At 37.3% G+C, this 23,303-nt stretch overlaps 1 protein-coding gene and 1 long non-coding RNA gene across 8 annotated transcripts in view; one reads left to right on the top strand and one right to left on the bottom strand.

Moving 5' to 3' along the window:
• The window catches only part of MYO1E (myosin IE), a 226,931-nt gene that overhangs the window by 16,446 nt on the left and 187,182 nt on the right, over nucleotides 1-23,303 (top strand). The window lies entirely within an intron of this gene.
• On the bottom strand, nucleotides 18,711-23,230 carry LOC147650718 (uncharacterized). Its single transcript, XR_015275833.1, has 2 exons — nucleotides 23,067-23,230; nucleotides 18,711-22,964 (listed from the first exon to the last, which is right to left on the bottom strand). It is a non-coding gene; the product is annotated as an uncharacterized LOC147650718 (long non-coding RNA).

Below are 23,303 nucleotides of genomic sequence, written 5' to 3'. Positions count from 1 at the left end.
GTGATCAACAACGTTATTTCAGTGTATGACAACGTTAGAGCAAAAACAAAAACTTTTTGTTTTTCTGGTTTGCCATCTTTTGCTCCTTGCTTTTCTTGTAGTTCATAGAATCAGTTGTACAGATATACTTTGTCTATATTTTTTCTGATTCTTTGCACTTCAGGATCCTGGTGTATGTCTGAAGTTTCTTGCAAGACACATGTTATAGTAAATGCAAATCCAAGTAATTTATAAAGTGCTAAAACATTTGAAAATCACAAATTTTGGTATCTTCATACTGTCATTTTAAAGATTATTGTAGTTATGTATTTTGTATATTTTTTGTGTACACAAAATTATTGTAATATGTATATTGACCTGAAAACTATGCACAAGACAACAACCAATATTTGGCCATGTCTCAGGACAAGAAAGTGTGAATTTGGAGAAGCTCCTTTGTTCATGAGAATGGTACCAGGTCAGTCAAGATTTCCTTAGTTTTAGTACAAATTCTAAAGGTGCATGACTGCTAATGTAACAGAAATTTCACAGTTGGTAAAAGTTCTATTATAGTTTTGACATGATTTGGAATTGTGCAGTTTCTTCTCAGACAGCAAGATAAATGTTACAACTGTGGTAAAAGCATGAGCAGAGATTCAAGGGAGACTCTTCCCTTAACTTATATTTACTCTCCACTGTGGCTTAAAAATTGTTGTCTTGAAGCCAGTTATCTAAATCAATAATGTGCAAGACTGCTTTAGCCAGGGTAGCTTCTTTTATTTTTGATTGTATTTTTCTGTTGTTTTTTTAGGGGTTTTTTTAACAAGCAGAAGGTCTATTGGAAGTTAAAAGACTGAGAAGCCATTAAGGGTCTTTCCAAGTTTGGTTTAAATAATTTTAAATGTTCCTGTCTCCTGTGTATAATTCCTTGGTGAGCAAGTTATGATGGATGCCACTTAATGGCTCTGCAGAATGCAACTAAAATAGAAAGATCTCTCACATTCAGAAAATAGAAATTATACAAGATGGATATTTCATGTGTTTCAGAAATAATGTATGCCTTTCTTGCTAGCAAGCATAAATTGTAATGGAAAAATATGCATGAGCTTCCTTCAGTGAACATCATTTTTCTGTCTGTGATGCATCTTTCTAAACTGGTTTGTACCTTATTCAGCATCTTCAGTGCCACAGAGGAAAGAAGTCCTTTTCAATTCTGAAGGCAGATACTCGGTACCAGAGTCTATCAACTCAGCATCAGGGTGACTCATCAACTCTCCTCTGGCAGCTCTTTCTGTTGGAGTATTTGTCTACTTGTATTGGAAACTTCCAAAAAGAAATAACTTCACCATAATAAACTTTTGCTCATGTTGAATCAACCATGAGCATAAAAAGGAAAATATTTCATATTGGCTACAATGTAGGATTATTTTCTCATTAAGAACCTGAATAGCAGTTATATGGCTTGAAATTAAAATTAATTAGTTTCTGTTGAAAGCACTTACTAATTCTTACTATTATTATAAATACTTGGGGAACATGATCCAATGAAATGGAAAATCAGATGATCAATGAAATGATAAAATAATGACTTCACATTGCTATTATTATGAAGTCAAGTAGTGCATTTCACAGTTCTTTAGAACAGTGATTAAATTAGATAACTTCGACTTCCATCAAAGCATTTACAAATAATCGCAAGCCTGCAGTTCTCATTTTTCATATCTAGACCTTAGAAGCGTTTTATCTGTGACCTTCCTAATCTTAAACAGTGCTATAGGGCTTTGGACCTTCTTCTGTGTCTTTGTCCAAGCTGCTTCTCACACTCTTAGAATAGTGCTGGGTTTTAGGAGGAATGCCATGCTGAATCAGCTTTGATGGTGGCAGACAGTACAGAGTCTTGAGAAATATCTTTTATTTTATTTATAATGTGAAACAGAGATTATGTCCTCTTACAAGATTGTGAAAGACACTTAAGTAGCATTTGCAGTCTTCCATAAAAATAATAATATAAATTATGGAGTTGTTCCACAGTGGTGAGCCAAGGTCCATATAGGAAACGGGGTCCAGAGGTGTGGATCAGTGGGGTTCATGGCCAGGCACAGACATGGCAGAGCTGGAGACAGGGATAACAGTGGGAGCTGAGGCAGGGATAAAGGCTCAAGCTGAAATGGAGCCCCCTGCTCCATCTGCAAGGGCAGTCTCCTAGTGAGGCTGGACAATGCTCTTAAGGCTATTCACACACTCACAGCCCTGATATTGGCTCATATTCATGTGTGCTTTTAAAGATAAGATGCTTTTCCAGGAGGAAAATGGGAAAATAATATCCTGAGGAACAGAGAGCAATTGGAAATATTATATGGGACCTTTATGTAACTAAAACCTGTGAAAGGCAATAATTAAGAGTAGTGATCACAGGCAAGAGTTCTGCAATACAAGCAGCAGCTGCCAGATGGGAAAAGCACTGGATGGCACTGAGTCAAATTACTGTGGCCCCTGTGGCCACAAGTTTGCCAAAGATGACTGGAGAGCCTCAGTATATTACAGATGTTATTGGAGAAGATTTTTGTTATCCTCTGACTTCTGGCCATAAATATGACCAAAATTCAAGTCTCTGTTTCTTCATGAAGTGGAAAAAGAATTCTCACTGCAGGGCCTGCTTACTTTTCTGGTGGGTTCTAATGGGGAAGAAAAGTTGCAAACAAATCAGCCTGTGATGTTTTCTTATCGCTATCTTGGTCCTCACATTGAGGAAAACCAAAGTGATTAAAATAGGCAAAACAAATTTGTAGGTCAGATTTTTGATGCTACCTACATGTTTTCCAATAGCAAATCCAGCCCCCTCCTTGTCACTTCTCAGTGATGTTTTACTCTGTCAGTGCAGGCAAATTTAGAAGAATATGCTCTTCTTTCTCAGTAGTGATTATGACAATTTATAAATGGTGTTCCCTTTCCCAGCTTAAGGTACTTTGTAATTAATTAGTTCCACAGAATAGTTGAATAGAGTAATATAAAAAGATGAGGGCATATTTTCCCATTTATTAAATATATTCCACTGATAGATAAGATATATCATATATGATGGGCCTCTGGTGATAACTTTTTATTTTCAGGGAGCTTTCTTCCTGCAGCTTCCCCGAATTAACATGATAATGAAGCTGCAAAGATATCTTGTAGGCACTGATGAATCAGGGTTTATACTCCATAATTTGGAATACTTACTGTTTAGCTACTGAGTTGCTTAACTGAACTTGTTACCCTGCAGGATTTTGCATTAATTTTCCTGCATTGCTCCTTTTACAGTTAACTCTGATTAGATAAGTTAACTCTTTTTTTTCCTATTTTTTCGATAAAAGCGTGTCATTTTTTCCTCTAGCAAAGTGAGATTAAGTTACATCAGAAGAGAATACAGCCTTATTTTGTTTGCCTACCCAACGTTGGGTTTCAATGTCTACTCCCTTCTGGGAGAAAAACAGCTTGCAGTTGTTTGCTTCTATCAATAAACTCCTGCTAATTTAATGAGGAACATGGTATGTTAGCAATATTTTGGAGTTTATCAGAAGTGTACAGCACTTCAGTAAGGGAATGCACTGGAATTTATAATGCTTTTACCATTTTGAGATAGTGCAATGAAGTATGTGAGACTGGATGTCTGCAGTTTCTATCTGTGTTAATAGTCACCAACAGGAGCTTTTAATGTCTCAGGATGAAGACTGATGGGCATTTATGATATAGTAACACTAGGGAAGGCAGTTCCTTTCTCATATAAATATTCACGTCCTTATATGAGGGCTCATTTTTCATTTACTTTTTAGAAGTGAAACTCATTTTAGGGAATTTCTCAAGTACAATAAAAGAGCATAAATGGAACATCCAGTGTAAGAAGCAGCTCTCCAAATGTTAGTGGATTGTGAAATAGTACTTTTAGAGCCTGGGAATAGCAATCCTAAAAGCTAACTTTGTGCTAGACACCTGTAAGAAGAGCTACAGCAGTGCTGGGTGATGGATCAATTTAGACAACAGGGTGTTTTCTTCCTCTAAATATTTTTTGGACCATAAACCAGAGGTCCTGTAGTTCTAATGGTGAGTGCTTGATGAAATCTTTTTTATTCTGGTAAGAGAGAAAGCAGGTGACACTGTCTACCCCTATGTGACCTGTCACATGAACTTTCTCATCATTTATTTTTATGTAAACCTCAGCAGATCTGAGCTTCTCTTTATCAAGATGCTAATACCTCGACAGTACAAAATTTTATTATTAAACTGGATTTTAATGACTGGAATCAGAATGAAAAATAAATTTTTATTAACAAGCTGTAGTGCTCTTTCAAGGAAACAATATACTAGTATTCTGAATGTCTGGAAGTGTTTACAATGTTATCTTCGGAACATTTTATCATTTTCAGGGCTCTTCAGTTTTCTGGTTTCATCAGTGCTGAATGTTTGAGATATTCATTGTAAAATACAGTAGCTGATGTTTTGGTATCATACAAGAAAAATTTCTTGACACCTCAAGTTTATTACCTGTGTGCTTATTTACAAGCTTGTCTTGCAATATTTCAGGATACTTTTGGCAGAGCTGGCATTGGAAAGTTACTGCAAATTATCAATAAAAAAGGGGGGATTAAAAGAGGCTATACTCTGGCTATCTCCAAATAAGACAAAGTTATAATGTAAAGAAAGAGAAAAAACCCACTTTAACACCCAGTACAAATCTGTCTACCGGAGATCCAATAGTTTAGTAGTAGTTTAATACCCTGTACAAATCTATATAGGTTGACATTATACTCTGAAAGATTTGTGTAGAGTTTGTCTTTGAGTTACACAGGAAGTGGTTTGATTTCCAAAAGATGAGATTAGTCCAAAGAAAGTGTAAAATTGATGAAGACTGCAGGAGATGTTGAAAGCAAGAAAAATCCTCAGGCATAAAAGAATTCTCATTAACTAAAAATATAAATGAGTGGGGGATTGTTTCTTTTTCTTTTGCAATTACAAACATCTGTTAGTAATCTTCTAAAAATCAGTATAGCTAAGAGCAGTCACTGGCAGTAATAATGGATTTCCTCCTTCAGTAAAAAGGAATGCTCCTAGGAAATAAAGTAATTTTAGAATTGCCTAATATACCTATGACTTGGACCAAGCCATTTTTGCTGCTCATAGAGACTAAATCTAACAGCCTGTTAGACTTAGAATCACAATTTATAGTGTAGGGATTCTGACTTGTGATGATAGCAGTAGAAAATATTTTCTGATTATTTCTGTACTTGTCACTGCTACATTTTCTTTTTCTGTATTTGCACAGCTCAGGTCTGGTCTTTCAGAAGTTGACAGGCTTGTGAATGTTTTTACAGAAACTTTAGATTGCCAATACTTTGGATTTTTGGTGCAGGTTCTACACCATTTAAAATGTTGCTCTCTTTCTGGAACAGCAATTAAATTGTTGAATGGAATTAGAATAGACTAGAACTTCAAAAAAGCAAATGCTGCCAAATGACAAAGTCTTTTTTTAATAGACTTTCATTGTGTATTGCCCCTCTACCTCAAGCATACCATTAGAAAAGGTCACATACCATCAGCCAGACAAGAAATCATTGTGCAAATGTGCCTGTAAATGTCAAAGACTGTAAAAATAGCTGCAAGGGACTTCAATTTAGCCTTATGTCCATACACTGTGTCCTGATGTGTCAGACCTACTGCACATTGACAGCTGGCTAGAGAGGACCCTTCAAACTGTGGCCTGAGGCTTCAGCTCTGTGGGCCTGGCCCATGTTCAAAAATAACACTGGTTATTGGTTTTATCAGAGTTGACTATGGGTCTGCACTGGAGCCTCTAATCACAGATCAGCTACTCTGCACTCAATAACTGTTGGAACAAGGCTTCAACGTGGCAGTTTGTAAGCTTCACCTATGGCTTGCCAAATGTGAAGTGGATTCAAGAATTATTAAATTGCTGTCTAAAGTGGTAAATGGTTTTGTAAGCCTGGATGGTGTTGGGGGATTTTTTAATTATAAAGTTAGGAACTGAGAAAGCAACTGCTGTTGTGTCCTTTTCTCCCCCTTTAGTTTTTGTGACCTACCAGTTAGTTCTAAAATGAACTTTGCAAGTTTAAAACTTTAAAACTTTGAAATGCACAATATCCTTTTCCAATCAGCTTGAAAGTGATTGATAGTAGTTGAAAGACAAGGGATAAACTAACCAGATTGCTCTCTTTCCTGTTTCTTGTCATCATGCAGATTATCACACAGGTTTTGGAAACTGTCACAAAACCAGTTAAGTACAGTTTGCTGGTTATCCTCAGCTCTGTGTGGGCTGGGGCCAAAGGGGTTTCAGCTGTTTGCAGCTCCCTTCTCAGAGTCAGGAAGGGCTCATGTGACTGCATGGGGAACAGGAGCCCAGGAGCTGAACATTTAACAGAATGATCTTCTCAATTAAACACTCCCTTGGATTTAGGCTACCTCAGTGCTCAGATTTCATGAGACCTGTGGGGAAAGTTACTAAAGGTTGTGTGATAAGTGCTAAGGATTCCTTTCCCAAAGTTATTTTTCTAAATGCCTTGTCATTCCTTGGAGGAGATGGGGTTTTATTGTCTGGCTCTGCACACTCTTTAATTTCTTGAAGCAAGTTATCCAACTTGCTTCCTATTGTAGGTGTATACTTCACTTGATACTTGCAAGCTTGAAAATCTGAAAAAGCAGATTAAGCTAGTTTTATATATTGAAACAGTGCCTTTGCTGAGGAACATTCTGTTGCCATAAGTGAAGAGGTACAGTAATCTCACTAGAAACCACTCAAAAACATAGTCTGGTTCTCTTTATTGCACCATTTAAATTTCAGAAATAAGTACCTTCAAAATTATTAGCACAATTATGTAATATTTCAATAACAAGTGTCACGTATAGTTGTGATTGTTTAGTTGCGGGCTTAAATTCCTTCTGTCAGTTTAATTCACTGATCCATTATCTTGTGGGGTTTATATTACAACAGAGTAATGACAACTTAAACAAACTGCAGCCCTTCAACACTCTGAACAGGATAGCAAGACAAGCTTTGAGTAAGAAATACAAGTTCCCCAGACTGCTTCATGATACTGTCATGAAGATAAAGCTGTAAGAATAGCCGTGTACGTTTATGGCTGAATGTCACTTCAGAAACTGGTGCCCCTAGATGGTGCTATAACGCAGAGTCTGCTTTCCTAGGACGGCATTTTCCTAATCAATTTTTTTTTGCCCAGATAATGCATGAGGTGCACAATGAAGTTAGCGTAAACTGTATTGATTTAAGAGACAAGAATTAAGCATAGAAAATTTTATGCAACATCATCGATGGCAAGGACTCTTTAACACTATGGAAGGATTGAGCTGTACATTTATGAGGGTTTTAGGGTGGGTATTTTTGTAAATATGCAGTTCGTGCCCTACCAGGAAAGAGGCTTATAAGGATCTGTCAGCCACACCTGTATATACACATGATGATTTTGCATCTGAATCATACCTTAGATAAATAAGAATTGTGTACATTCATTTAGTAAAAAAGTAGACCTGATTTTCAAATAGCATAGTGAATTTTGCAAAAATAATGTATAATATTTTAACAATGTCATTATTTTAATGCTAGGCATGTGAATGTTGTAATATCAGCTAATCCCAAGGGAAGCAGTGAATATAAGCCTTACATTCTCTGAAGCTGGAAATTTGGTGAGATGTGGTCCTGTTATATTTCCTTCATGTGAACTGATGCTTTACTAGATAGTGTCCTTTCTGCTTATTTTACATAAATTCTATAGGAATAATTATAGTAAAACCTTTTTCTGAGCAGTGCTCTGGACACATAATACATTGCTGTTAGAATAGATTTGCTTTTTGTTTTGTTGTTTGAATAAGCAAAAACAAAACATCATGCCAATAGAAGTACTGTGACATAAACAGAATCAGAGAGACATTCTCATTAGGTATCCCCAAATAATCACCCTGAGCTTTTTTCAAGCATTTTTTGAGTTTTTTTACATGATGAAAAACTGATTTCTATTGGTATATTTGTAAATGATCTTTTCCACACAAGTCAATTGCTGGCATTTAACACTGCTAAGCAGTTGAACAGATTGAATGACATCTGTAAAGGAAGCCAGTTAAACATCTATGTATGGGATCAATGAGCTGGCTTCAGAATTTGCATCTTAAAATCAGTCCCAGTTCCTAACATCCATAGAATTTTTTTATTGTAAATAAAATTCAATTTCCAAACATAGGTGCTGTGCTTAATTGTGCCTAAATAAAACTTAATTAAGAATTAAGAGATAAACATCCATTAAATTAAGATAACTATTCCAAGTGGTCCTCAGAAAGTGCCAAATCAACTCTACTAGTTTGGAGGTATAGAAATGGTGAAATGTGATTGACTTTGTAAAGATGATCCAGAATTGTATTAAGATCCTCTTTCTGGAAATGTTTGGAAATGTAAAGATGCACATCTGTCACATGCAGAGATGACTTAATACCTCCTCATAATGCATCTCAAGGTGCCAGTGAACACCATGCAAGGAGTCAGCATAAAATCTGGATACTAAACTGAAGTTACAGAGTCAGCTATGACTGGAGGAAGGACTGAAACAAGAAGAGGCACCACTGTGCAGAATTAGCCACTGACTCCTGTTGGGGCTTCCTGCATTTTTCTCTTTTAGTTTGCTATGCTGCCCTTTGCCTGAAGTGTCATTGCACTGACTCCTTTGTGTCCAGTTCTGTGCAATCCTTCCATGACCCTTTTTATCATGTTGAATGTGAGGAATATTCCTTGGGTAGTTCAAAGAATCTGTTTAATTTTTTCCTAATATATCTTCATATTATTTTTGGTCAAAAAAACCGTACACCTGAGTTTAACTATGGCTTTATCACTGAGAGAGTTTTTCTACTCCTGCTTTGTTACACTGGTGCAAGTTCTTCATTGATAATGAACTGCTGAGATGTTACAGAGATCATAATTTGATCTGTAAATCTTTATTGCTTTTGATAGTGCATGAGAAGGGAGCAATGTGGCTTGACTTTAGGAGTTTTCATGACAGCTGAAGAAAATAGGTGTTACTGTAGATTGAACAAACAGTATAAATATTAAGAAGTGGTAATTATGAAACCTCACAACTGCATGTTCAGAGAAATTATCTGAGTGATAAACTCGGTTCTTAAAACTATTCCCTTCTTTTTAAAGGATCATTACTTCCTACATCTCTGCAACTGAAGGCTACTATGCAAAAAGGGGGGGAAATTAAAAATCAGCAAGTCCAGAAAGGTCACTAAACCCATGATGTGCATAGTAAATATCTACTTGTACAAACTCCTCTTCAGCAAAAGGCTTGAGCCTTTTGGCTGTGTGTCAAATTATGTCAGAGACTCTGACCAATAAAGAAGCTGATAGCCTCAAAGCTGCTTCCAGCACCGTGTCTATCCAGGAAAATGTATGAATTTGGTGTGGGTGGGGCTTTGCATATATGTGTGTGCACATGCACATAAATTCTTTATTAGACTTGTACCGATTCCATAAATGTAGATGATTAGGATTGCAAAGCAGTTAGCTGAAATATTGTGGGGGTTTTTCTCAAGCAGTGAGAAACTGGCACTTACAGGCTGTTATTTTGAAGTACTGCTGCAAAAGCTTTGCAAGCTGAACGTGACAGGCACACTGTGCTAAGCTGGGCCAAGTTTGGGTAGCACAGGCTGTGCCCCTGGAGAGTCACTCTCTGTGAATGCTGTCTTCCTTTAAAACAGAACCCTGGGACTTCACTGCTGCTTGTCATTTTTGTCCAAGGGTGCCAAATAGAACTGTTGTGAAAGTGGTTTTTCTCTTTCTATGTGAATGAAATTCTGGGGGCTATTAGGTTATGGTGGGGTTTTTTTGATAGTGGGAGTAGGTAGGCAAATAAGCACAAACATGATGTGTGAGGGAAGATGCTGAAGCTTTGTATTTCTCCAAAATACAATCAGAGTTTGACAAACCCTAGAAAACCTGCAACAAGACTGAGTTTAGACTGTTACTGCCATCGGTTTCAGTATAATAGAATTAAACTGAAAATAGAGTGTGTTTGTGTGCCTTAAAACCAGTCATTATCATTTGGTGTACTGATAGAAGTGGGCTGGGCAAACTGGTATTGGTTAATGTAAATTCAAATTAATGTAATAACCTTCCCCTTTTGGATGAGTCATCAGAGTTAACAAATGGTGTAATCTCATTTATTCCTCTGTGGTTCATATAAGTAGTTGGTAAATAGCAAAAGCAAATGGTATGTCAGGACTGCCTATGATATAAGAAGGAAGGGATAAGTGTGCTTTATTCTCATCTACAAATCTTCCAGTTCTGAATGCGTCCTATCATTTCAGAAAAGACCTTATGTCTTATAAGGCTATTTGAGATCCTGTAATGGATCACTTATCCTTTGAAGAGAAATATTCAGAAGGATATTTGCCTTGCTCCAGCCCACAAATGGCAGAATAAATATAAGGGAGAGGTGTTTGAAAGCCAAGGGGTCTCTTGACTCTTATTTTCCATTAGGAGTAAGTGAAAAGCTGGAGCTCGTTCCATGAAGAGACCTGTGTATTCAAGGGCTTGCTTAGCCACGTAACTCAGCGATTTTGTGTCTGCTTTAAGATCTGGATTTTATCAGAGTGAATTACATCTTGAGATGATATTTCTGTCTTTTAAAATTTGCTTCCCTGAAGTATTTGCAAGTATTGTCACAAGAAGAGAGTTGTTTCTAAATGTTTGTAGTAGGGAGCCTGTCCTTCTTTTATTTGCGATGTCTTGCATTCTCTGCTCAGGTTTTTTTTACTCCAGAGTGCCTTTGTTCTGGGCCAAGGTAATATATGGGAGGTTTTTTTTTTTTGAGATCCTTTGCATTTGAGAAAATATTTTAATTCCTTTAAGCTGTTGTCCTACTCAGCTAGTTCAGAGAAAAGCTGTAATTGGAATATGAAAGAGAAAGGTATTTTCCTGGCTGAAATAATGGTAGAAACTAGATTGCACTGCAGAGATTCTGAGCTGAGCTTCCTGGTGTGATGAAGAGCTTTGCTTCAGAAACAGCTTCTGAAGGTGTCAGTGCAGTTCTTTACCTGACTTTTACCTGTTTAGAAGTAGGAGCACAAAACAAGTGGCAGGTACCACAGTTGTCCTTTTCTACAAATTATTCCATGAGTTACCTCTGCCTACATTTCTGTTTAAAAGTAGCTGCAGAATTAGGTTTGCAAATGTCAGCAAGAACTATAAATAACCAAGGGATGCAGCCAAAAATTCACTTTTTTCTTCAGACTATTTCCAAGTTTATCTCTTTTTTAAAAATAAGGGGGTTTGTGTTTCAGTTTTGCAGTTTAATTAGATGCAGTTTTCCCTTACAGATTATTCAGAAGATGAAGGCTTCATTTTTTTTCTAACTCTTTCTGGCTTTTTCTTTCTGTCCTTTTTTTTTTAATATTCCTATAGATATTGTGGAAGATTTAAATCTTCTGGCAGCTTTGTAATGGAACAGTTTCCCTCCTGCCTAATAATTTTTGAAACCAATTCACATGCTGATGAATGTTTTATCCTAGAAAGAATATTAAGAGCGCTGATTATGATATCAAGATCAGTAAACTTTGACAAACCTTTCAGTAATGATGCTTATCTTTTAGATTATCCCCGCCTTCCTTTGCCTGTCAACCACTGCAGTTAGTAATAAGAAGGGAAGATGGCAGGATGTGTCAAACTCACACCTAATGGGTGCTTTTGGCAGCAGAGGAGTAGTTATGTGCCTTTGAGATTAATATTGCCCCACTGAACTTCAGGTTATGACAATGCTGTGTTCTCACTGGGAAGTGCAGAAGGCAAAAATGGGCAGTGGTGACTTACTAGCTTATTGATCAGGGCAAATCAAGCTTACATCAGTGGGGTATCAGTGGATTCGTGGTGATGCTTTTAGAGTACACCAAGTCACAAGGCAGCCTGACCTAGGTTCTGGAATGGAGCTGTGTCATGGATGGGTGGACAGTGGTGGGGAGACAGAAAGCAGCAAATTCCTGCATGCAGTACCCAGTCTTCACAGCTTTTTATGCCTCTGATAGCTGGTACAGGTTCCCTTTCTATCCATGTTTTGGAGCTCTCCACTTCTCTGCAGTGGTCAGTAACATCTCATCTGAAGACTGTTGTTAGGGCTGTTTATTGCACACTTGGTGCTATTTAGTTTTTATGAGAATGCATCCTGCATTTTATATATTCAAATCCCGTAAGTAAAACTGTATGTTAAAGGTTGTATACTTCTTTTTTCAATGAGGTGAGATGTAAGGGCTCAAAAGTGAAAATTGTGTGAGCTCAAAAGAATTGAAATACACAAATGACAAAATCCTTATTCTGGTGCTATAATAGATCAACAGCTGGTACATCTATACTGCAAATATCTTCTGTGTTCCAGAACTGCTGCCAAAACCAGCAGTTTGTGATTTGGAATACCACCTTAGTAAAGGGAAAACAACAGGAGCCAAAAATGTTCTGATCCTCAGCTCTAATGGATCTGGAAATTATACATAACTTTGACCTTTCCCTAGATGAGTTGGTGTAGAATAGAGCCATAAGTTTGTCTAGAAGGTGCACAGGCAAGTTAGCTTGGTATATTTATAGAGGTATTGTTATACTAAAGCAAACTACCTTTTTTACTTTGTTTTTTTAAACATCTATTCAGGTGAATAATTTTGTTATTTAGCTTTTTGTCATTCTAGTTGCCTTCTGTAAGTTGTTCTGATCTTCAGTAACTGATTGAAGCCAATTGATCTCAATTCAAGTACTGGAACAAATTCAGAAGAGAAAAGTGATCTCGTGGTCTTTACTGCAATTCTGTTTCCTTTTGATAGTCATTCTGTCAGGGCAGTGCTACAGCTGTGTTCTTGGCCACTGCTCTCTGTCTTTAACAAAGCCTTTGAAATGCATGAATTTGTTGTTTATAGTGTAGTTGACTTGGCTAGGAAATCCATATTCATTCTCAAGAAGGCGAAATATCAGCATCTGATCCTAAGTAATTACATGAAAGGAAAAGGAAAACTAATTAGCCCAGATTGTCTTTTCATTTCTGTGACTTTGAGTTATTGAGTATTTTGTTACTGTTTTATTTATTGAAAATGAGTCCTGAAGTAATGGAGTAAAAGCTTGTTATGCAGAGTGATAAACTGGAAGAAAAATAAATACTGATAAATTATAAGTATATACAGTTTGCCCAAATGAGAGTTAAACTCCTCAGGTTCTATTCTTCACTTATAGTAAGGATTGTTTCAGTATCATTGTTTTTCTGAAAAAGAAACTCAGTAGGAAATCAAAACTACTTTTCTGTTTTGACTGTGACATTTTGTGCTATATTTAAAAGGATCAGCATCCTAAATTTCTTGTCATCTCGTTTCTGACTCACACATGCATTTGAACCCAAGATAAGCAATTACTTTTCATCTATCTGTTGTTTGGCTGTAATGGAAAAGTGACTTGATCTGCAAAGTGCAGCCAGGTCTTCAGGTGTTGTGTCCCCTAGACTAATAAACTTGAGAAATTCTGAAAGGTAATGAATGATTTCTCTTCTTTAGGGAGAGAAAGGAAAAAGATATTTTACAGAATTCATAATCCTTAATGTGTCCTGTTAAATACCATTTCATTATTGCTGAGTCACTCTGCTCTTCAAGGAGGCATATTAAAGGAAATCTAAAAGATTTTCTCCAGAAGTGGGCAGCCTTGATTCCTTCCCTGTCTTCATGTGGAAACAGTTTTTCTTGGCTGTAACAGGAAAAAACACTGGAAATTAGAAATAAGCTTTGGGGCAATGCACCTGCCAATACCTAGAGGGAATTTTTGTGATCTTGGAGTCTGTTCTTGCATTTGGCAAGAATTCTCCTTCACTCCTCTCCATGTCTTTCTAGGCTAATCTCTCTAGATTTGTCTGTTCTAGCCCAAAAATAGAGCTATAGGCAGGAGTTATCTGGTAGCTGTTAGTGACCTAAATGCTTTTTCAAGGAGGAAGACAGAGGCTAATGGTGTAGGTCTGAAACCCTTTTTTCCCTTGACAACCCACATGTATGTGCTTAATTTGTTTCAGGGGTCAGAGTTTTGTTTGCGTTACTGTCACTAGCCATGTCTTTTGATAGGCATTGAGCAGAGTTCAGAAAGGAAACCTCTTTACTGAAAAATATTTCATTTGAAGAGACACATTGTGTTGTTTTTCATCTTAAAAAAAACCCAAAAAAACAAGCTCCCAGGGAATGATGGCTAACTTTTCCTCAGTAAACCATCTCCAGATTCACATGGATGCCTTTTACTTCAAGTAGCTGGTGGGTGATTATTGACTGTGAGCTGTGCTGTACTTTTTGGTTGCCACACAGTTTGTATAACATTTAGTGTTGGTTGCCACACAGTTTGTATAACATTCAGTGCTGTATAGTGCACTTGCAAAAAAAGAAGAAAAATCTCAAATTAAAGTATGTATGTATGGATGCCATATGGCTGGCTGTTTCCAAAATCACTATCCCTGTTTCTCTGCATAAAAGAGAATATAAAATTGAAGACAAATATATTTATATAAAGAATACAAAAATTGAAAAAACTTCCTGAGTTACTGAAATGCTTTTGGTATTTTATAACCAATTTTCTCTTAGATAAACTGTAATAGAATAATGTAATGTTTTTAAATATTCAAGTGTTACTCTGTAAGAAAAAGAATATAATTTTGAGGCCGTAGATTCTGATTTAAATATTTTCTACAGTTTCTATAATAATTTTTCATGACATGGAAGTGTTTGAGCTGACAATACTCCAATATAAATCCAACTGGATTTTTCATCCAAACATCAGCATATGCCATGTGTTTTCTTGGTACCTCTTTTATTTGTACCTTAGTTGGGCTCCATTAATATTTCTGCTGTGATGGGAAAATGCAGCAACTGAGAATCCTGTTAAATGACAATAAAATTTCTCTGTGAGGGTGTCTGCCATAGCCTTTGCCTAGGAGTCTGGAAAGGCATTTACTGACAGAAATTCTTAAACTGGCATTTATCACATTGCACTTGAAAAATATCTGAGGCCTTCTGGCCTGTGTTCTTGTTGCTTGTATTTGTCACCATTTGATTGGTTTTGTCATGCCTTCAGTTTGTTATACTGACAGCAAATGGAGGCGTATTAATAGCTTGATGTGGAGGAATTTTAGTCAAATACACATTTTTGTATAAAGTTTCCTGTTTTTCCACATAAAACTTGTCCCATCATCAAGGGAAGATGTCTTTGCTATCTTTTCTTTTTACTGAAGAATGCATGCTGGATTTGTTTCTTACATTAGGAACCTTCTGTGCCTAACAAGTTTGGCCTTTGGCAGTAGAAGTCAATCTAATGCCCTCTCTCAAGGCCAATTTCCAGTTGCTCTGTTTCTTACTCAGAGTTAGTTGGTTTGTTTATTTATTTTCCTATACTCAACCATTGATTTAAAGCAACATGTTTTAATCTTTCTCTGCAGTCTGACAATTGCCAAAGGTTTTCCTTCTATTTCTCTGCATTTCTCCCAAACGCCATCCAGTCACTGAAATAAACTGTTGTAGCAATTCAACATATGCTATACAAGCTCTTGTGTGAGAGGGAAGGTTGGTTCAACCTTCTTCCTACTTCAGTTTCCTAGGTGGTTGTGATCAGAAGGGTCATTGTTTTCCTGAGCAAACAAACCAAAGGCAGCTGATGCAGGAGCCAGTCAGGCAGCCCCAGCATGCCTGGCTAAAAGAGAACATCCTTACATTCCCATTTTCCTTGTGATTCAGTCAGAACATCACTGCTTACATGGGTTGTGGAAATAACTTTCTAGTTATTCTAGACTACTTTATGAGTCATTCCTCAGTCTTGGTTCACAGTATGGTTAGAAGATTACTTTCCATGTGATGGGATTTTAAAGCTTTTGATTTCTTTTGTCTGTAACACTCCATGTGGTCTTGCAAGGGGAAGAGGGGGATATTGCTGATTCCTTTGTCTCATACCTAAAAGACTCAGGAGGAGGATCTAACAAAGTCAGCCCCTTGTGCTGTACTGTTACTGTAAGGATCTGCAGACAGCTGGTAATATATACAGTAAATAGAGGCCAGAATGTTCCTTTTTTATTCCCAGTTTTATTGAAATTGTGGAGATGAATGAGATATCAAAAAGAATTTCCACAGAAAGAAACTGTCTGAATTTTAATCAGGGTCAAATCATTGAACACAGCTGTGACAGATGAATGCAAAATTTAGTAAAGTACCTATTGTGAGACTGTAAATTACATTTCTCAAATAGTTGACGTACTACTTGGCAATGTAATCAATCTGGGTTAAACACTTGCACATAAATTATTTTTTCAAACAGTTCCTTGAGATACAGATGATGAACTCCAATTATTGAAGAGATAAATGCTTTGTCCTTGTTCATGTGTTTGGAAGAGGTTAAAAAGCACTTGTTTGTAGCACTGAGGCAGTTTGTTTTGCCTTGAAGGAGTTATTACTAGATTAGAAGCTGCACAGTTATGTAAACTTCTGAAACAGCTTTCATACTTTTGTTGCTGGAGAAATTCAATCATTCTGGTAGCACATTGAAATGAAAATATAGTCTGTGACCTGGGAGAGCAGTTTAAAAAAGGAGGGAGAGATTTGAAGATGTGTTTCTTCAGAACTGCTTTTATTAGGGGTAGTAGTATCAGCTCAGACCTCATGATGGAGGCAGACACACCAAACTTCTGTAACTTAACACACAACTTGTGTGCCAGTAGCAATTTCCCTAATGTGTTTATAATTTAAAAGCGTGTTGCTCAGAATATACAACAAATAGCATGGTGCAGTGCTGGCCACAAGAGAAACCCACACTGGTGGAGTCTGAAAAAAAACGTCAGTACTAGAGAACATCCAGTGTAGCATCTGAAATGACCACAGAATGCAGAAGCTGCAGCTCAGCTACACAAGTCACACGGGTGCTACTGTGACTGGCTGTGGCTGTAAATGGGCACTGTCCAACCCTGGGACAAAGGGACATGGCAGAGACTGGGACTCACTGACACCATCTATAGCCAGCTACATGACTCATGCAAGCATTTACAATTAGATGAGAATATTTGATAAAAGCTGGGTATAAAACCTGCTACAGCAGCATCACAAAGCTGCCAAGATGAGTATCAGTCGTATGTTAAATATGAATGATAAGGAAGCGTGAAATTATCTTCTGTTTTATGCAATTGTTTTGTGCACAGAAAAATACAGGTAGCTGCTGCTGCTGTTTAACAAAAGCATGGCAGTAAGTTTTGGAGAGTCCAGAATAAGAGGCTTTGAGGGCCTGTGCCAATCAGCAGGGAACAGGGTGTTGTGTGTGTTTCTAAATGCAGTGTGAGTTTAGAATACTTCCAGAGAACAAAACAGTTAGACATAGGAAACATGTCTAGGAAATATGACATAGGAAACATGTCTAGGAAATATGACATAGGAAACATGTCTAGACATAGGAAATATACAGTAGGCTAGATAATTAGTCCTGATCCTTAGGAGAGGAAACTGATGGGCAGAAATTATCCTATACACATGTAAACCATGATGTTCTTGCTTCAATATTGCACCATACAGTAAAAATATAGCTGAGAATCTGTTCTTCTGCCTGTGTCATTCTTCCATATCCCAATGTGCACTGCTGCTCAATAATTCTGCAGAATTCGCTGTAGTTTACATAAAGAAGACATGAGTATCATGACTTCTGACATTAAGGCACTTCACTCCTGTTCTAAGAGGAACTCTGGTGTTTGGTTTTGGGAAGGCATTCCTCAAGAAATTAAAATGCAAATGATCAATATTAGCAGATGGGGTCCTACAGTATCATGAAAGGAAGGCAATTTTCCCAGAGAATAAAAACTGCCAAAGGGCTGCTACAGTACAATTATCTTGAATTAGGTACTCTTCTTCCATCAGATAATGACTTTTTCTCTTTTGATGTATTCTGGTAAGGTCCCTCAGTCCTTTAAATTAATGTTGAAATTGCAGGCAAACACAAATTTAATAATGTCTATTATTAGTGATACAGTTTGCTGTCTGTGTCCCTTCCTGGGTCTGTCGTCTGTTTTCTTCAGTGAGAAATAATTGGGTATTTTCAGGTGTTAACCTAGCAGTTGGTGAGTCTTAAATGATTAGAAATAAAAGATCTAAATTCAGGAAATTGTTAAAAATGGTTGGTACCCCTCAGAGACAAAAGTTGGTTAAACATCTCAAAGAAAATGTGTATGGAAAGCTATTGATAAAATGTTTGCATTTCAGAATAATGTGTACTAAGAGCCTCACTCCAGCACACCTGTAATGTTTGTGCTGTAGCTATTGTTGTTACAGCCTTCCTGCTGATGACAAGCTCGGTGTCCTATACAAAGGACATGGTCCTGTGGCAGTGCAGTGGGCAGAGACTGTACCAGCCCTGGGTTCTATCTGTAGCTCTGCAGGTGAGCTGCTGTGTGACTCTGATGTCTTGATCTTTGTAAGTGAAACTGCTGAAAATCTGTATCTGCACAGACAAGACTGAGATTTTAGTTTATTATCTTTGCCTTCATAGATGGTTATATAACTTGTAAAGCTCTGGAGTTTCTCAAGTGCAATGGATGTTTGCCTTGCTATCCATGCAGAGGCTGGCATGGTGAGTTTGGGTCTCCTTGACACAGATTTTCAGTAATGCAAGTGGAAACAAACACTGCAGCAGTAAAGGCATTAGTACTTGACACTTTCCACCACCTGTGGAACATCTCTCAGGGAGCAGATCAACCTGACACTCAGATCATTTGCAGTCTCCATAGTCAGCTTGTTTAATTACATGGGCCCAGTGTTACGTTGTTTCACTCAGAGGCTCTGAAGTACTGCACATACAACTCGTCTTCTGTCATTCATCCTTTGGACGGATTTTACATAGGCAGGTAAAATAAATAAGAAGTTAGACCTTGCATGTTTTAATAATTAGGGCTTAAGTCTCTGGATCTTTCATATGGGGAAAACTAATAAAACTTGGAAATATTGAAGTTCATCTGTTTCCAAGCAGGCAAATTTAAAGGCAAGTGTTCCATTAATGGTTTTCTTTAATACCTCATTTTAATTAATGACTTGGATATAGCTGGAAATCTTGGAAATAAATGAGAGTCTCTGGAGAGTTATTGACACATGGCATGTATAGAAGTTTTGTAAAATAATTACTGGCAGTCTGTCTTCAGCTAAGACAGGTTGCAGTGTTGCTGTGCCAAGAATAAACAAGCAAATTTTTTAAAATTGTAGCTTGTTGCATTTCAGAGTAAGAGCTGTTATGAGAGAGTTGTATAAAAGCTTTCTGTATAGTTCTGTAACACATGCCTCACCAGGCTGAGTACAATCTGACTAATCAGTCGTTCCTAATTTAGCAGTGTAGTTTTGCTAAAACAGTATGTTCTTGTGTTACTGATTTTGTTTGCCATTTTCACAGTTGAAGTAGAGCTGAACATCTGATGAATTGTGCCCACATCACGATCTCCTGCAGCAGCTAATGACAAATGTCATAGCCAGGGGCACTCTCACCTTTCTGCCCAGCTCACAGTTCGGTAATCTTGTAGTACTGATGCACTCCAGGAGACTGTTTACCCTTATTAGAGGTGTCTCCTGCAGAAAGCCTGGCCAAGAGAATTTTAGGTAGTTCTGTGGGGTTTAATTTCCACTTTCAACCCAATCCAAAATGCATTTGGCCTGGTGCTCACTTGGGGCAGTGGGGGTGAGAATTGACAAAAGGAAGGACAGAAACTTCATTGAACACTTACATGGCTACCATCAAAACATTTCCAGAATGTGTGTATTCACATATGCTTCTTTCAGGTGCATGTGTATATGAAGAGAAATAAAGAGAAATAAATTAAACTATATTTGATACAATTAAATACAATCCTATTTCAGTAGTTAGAGCCTACTTTGGGATTCAGCACTTCATCACTGTTAAGTATATAAGACTCAAACGCAGCAAAAATGTGTCTGACTACATCTGGTATTCAGACTGCAAAAACCGTGTATTTTGGGTTGCCCGTGTTCAAATTGATTCAAGTTTCCTGCATATTCTAAATATCCAAAGTGTCTTAAGAGATAAAATGTATGGCAAGGCTTACATTAAACATTTTAGGCTGAGGACCAAAACTCCACTGTAGTTACTGTGTACTGCAGCTTTCCATTTGTAAAAGGGGAAGAATAGAATACAATGTGAGACTAGATATACTTAAGGTTATGACATGTTCAGTGGCTTTTTAATAGATGCATGAATGCACTGGAATAGTAGAAGCTCCTTAGAATATTACATAATAGATTTAACAAAACTTTTAAAGAATTATCCAGATTCAGGTCATGTGTCCTTACGGGATCTGTATGTGTGTAAATCTTTACTGAGTTCTCATTGATTTCTACCTTGTGTGAAGATTTTATGCCTCATTCATCAAAAATACAGGCACCCTGTGCACATAATGAGCTTAAGGTATTAATTTAATTGTTATTTTCCCTAAGAAGGCTTACTTGATGAACACACAATATTGACCTTGGTGTCACTGTTTAGGAGAGAACTCCGCTATGATATTTTGCTTACCTCTGATGTGAAATGGCATATTCATCCATGATGTAAGGTGCTGACAGAGAAAAAATCCCTTAGCATATTAGATAGCTTTCTTCAGGTGACATCTTGCTCTTTGAGATGATTTATTTCCACATCCTTTTCACTGTTCAATTCTGATGCTGCTTGCAATGTTTTCTATCAGTGCAGTTGCATCTTCTAATTTTAATCTCAAGAAGTCAACTTGCCTTTGTAAACCTGTACTAATAGCGATATATAGAAACTTACTTGTCAGATTAAGAAACCTTTAATCCTTAAGGGAAATGGGAAATGTAGAGTTGGTGATTTGGCTCAGTGTAATTCACAAATAACATGACTGAACAGGATTTCTGCTGGTTGGATTTATCTGGTTTGCAACCTGAATAGTAAGAAATAGAATAAAGTCATAAAAGCGATGTTACTAAGCAGGCATTGTTAATATTTAAGATGTATTAGTTTTCATTATTTGTAAGAAATTCATGTCATGGAATGTTGTAGCCTGACATATTTGTTTTTCTGATGTGCAGCAGTCATAATATTCCTAAATTAAAATGGACTTTGCTTCATACAGCCAAATCACAAGCCTTTAATATCCTCATCAGAGGGTGCTCGTTTTGATATGTTCTTTCCCAGTGAACATCCATCGTGCTCCCATGGGAATGTTCCCTCCACTGCTGGGTGCACAGCAGCAATAGTCAAAAGCCAGGAATGCACCAGGAGATTGATCCATAGTATGCAAAACCCTGCCCAAAAATGAGCACTCAGCAGGGGTATTCCAATATATTTACTGCAGCTTCCAGTAAGCAAAGATGCTTCCTTGCTCAGTGTTTTAGGTAAAAAATAAAGCAGCTCTCTTTGGGAAATTATTTTAGCTGAGTTGCCATCATGAGGTAAAAATTTCCTGCCTAAAAAGTCTTACTAAGGCTGAGGGAGGAGAAGAAGAGAGAAGAAATTTATGGGCAGCTAGTCTCTTATATAGTGATACCTTTTATGTTGTTACTTTCTTTTTGTGGAAAAGTCTTTTCAAACTCAAAACTCTGCAGAAGAAATAGGCTGTTGTACCTCAACATAGTCCCATAACTGCCATTTCTGAAGTATTTGGGTACTAAAGGATTTAGAATTCAAATGTGTAATTTTAGTATGTGTTGAAAACATTAATAAATTACTTTGCAGTTTTGTACCAAAATAGGCATCTGTTGTGAAGCAGAGGTTTTTAATATGCAGCTATAAATTGCTGTCTTACAGTCCTTATGTCCTACAAAGTTGCACTATCAAAATTTAATAGGGTTTATATGCCGTGAAAAGACAAGAAGCTTCAAATTCAATCTAAGATTGGACTCTTCTTTATAAAAGCTGATGGAAGGAAAAAAGTCCTTCCTCTTATCTGGCTTTACTTTCACTGCTTTGAAATTTAAGTATGAAACAATCATCTGAAATGTTTTAAAGCATCAGTAATTAAAGTGGCATTTTACATCTATCAAATCTTTCGTTGATATAATCTCTTGTTATATAATATGATCATTGGGTGATAAAACAGAAATAGAAAGACTTAGTGTGTTCTGTGCTGCCTGTTGTTTTCCAACTGCTCTGTGCATTCCTTCTGATTGGTAGTAAAGGAATTTCAGCAGGGTGGTCTGTAGCAGTCCATGATACTGAACAGGCACTGGGGTAAAACTGGCGTAGTGTTGGGACTTGTGTTCCACACATCCAGCAGTGTCCTGCCAGGGATTAGTTTCATGTTTCATGTGTATGCAATCTGCATGCACTGTTGAACACTAACTGGCTTAATAATGTTTAAATTCATCATTCAAAATGTGATTTTGCCCTTCCGTGTCTTAGAGCAAAAATTTGGCTGAATGAATTGTAACACTTCTGCCTAATTAATGAGTTTTATGTGTCACCTCATTGAAGAAGGATATGAATGATGGATTAAATGCCACCTGTCTTCCCCCATCATTGCCAGATGTGTTTGTGCCAGTGTTTGTCAAGTTAGCACTCACACATAAGCGAGGAATGAATGGGATCTCTGCACTTTGTCCTGATCACAGACTTGCCAGTGGAAATAAATAACAAAGTTTCTGCTATACTGCATTATGGAGCTGTGCTAAAGAACCAGCTACCAGTCACTCAAAAATAGAGCTGGAGGTTTTCAAAAGTACAGAAATGCAGTCACAGAGCATTTGCTAAGAGCAGCAGAAGATGCCTACGTAGTCTGGAAGCCATGAGGAGGCTTCAGGGCACCTCTGTGGAACAGAATGAGCAGTGACTCATTCAGAATAAAGTTTGAAGGGTCTGGTGGAATTCTGAATGAGAAAGAAGTTCTTCTGAGATTGGTGCATGCATTTTGATTGAAGAGTGAGCAGCTTTTCTTGCGTTCAGTCTATTCTCTCAGCTTTCCACAGGCAAAATTCAGATTGATTAGGAATAATTAGGAATGATTCATTAGGAAGAGTACATTGAAAATACCGTATCTATAAGAAATGCTGGATCCCACCTGAATGAACAGAAGTTGTGCTCTTAACAATGAGTGACTTCAGCTTTTCCACAGGCTTGGGTTTTTTCCTTTTTGTTTTGCTGTCTCTTGAAGTGTGCGTCAGCATTGGAGTGATATAGCTGCCCCTTCAGAGACATCTTCCTTAGTAACACACCTGGTTAACTGTAGTGTAAAAACTAGGATTTATTTTAAAAAAGAAAAGACCTGTCACAGCTGTGAGTACCTATTGATTGAGGG

The sequence above is a fragment of the Cyanistes caeruleus genome, chromosome 13, assembly GCF_971803275.1.
Source record: "Cyanistes caeruleus chromosome 13, bCyaCae1.hap1.1, whole genome shotgun sequence".
NCBI lineage: Eukaryota > Metazoa > Chordata > Aves > Passeriformes > Paridae > Cyanistes > Cyanistes caeruleus.
Note: the sequence above shows the minus strand (reverse complement) of the source record. Positions and strands in the feature narration are given on the sequence as shown.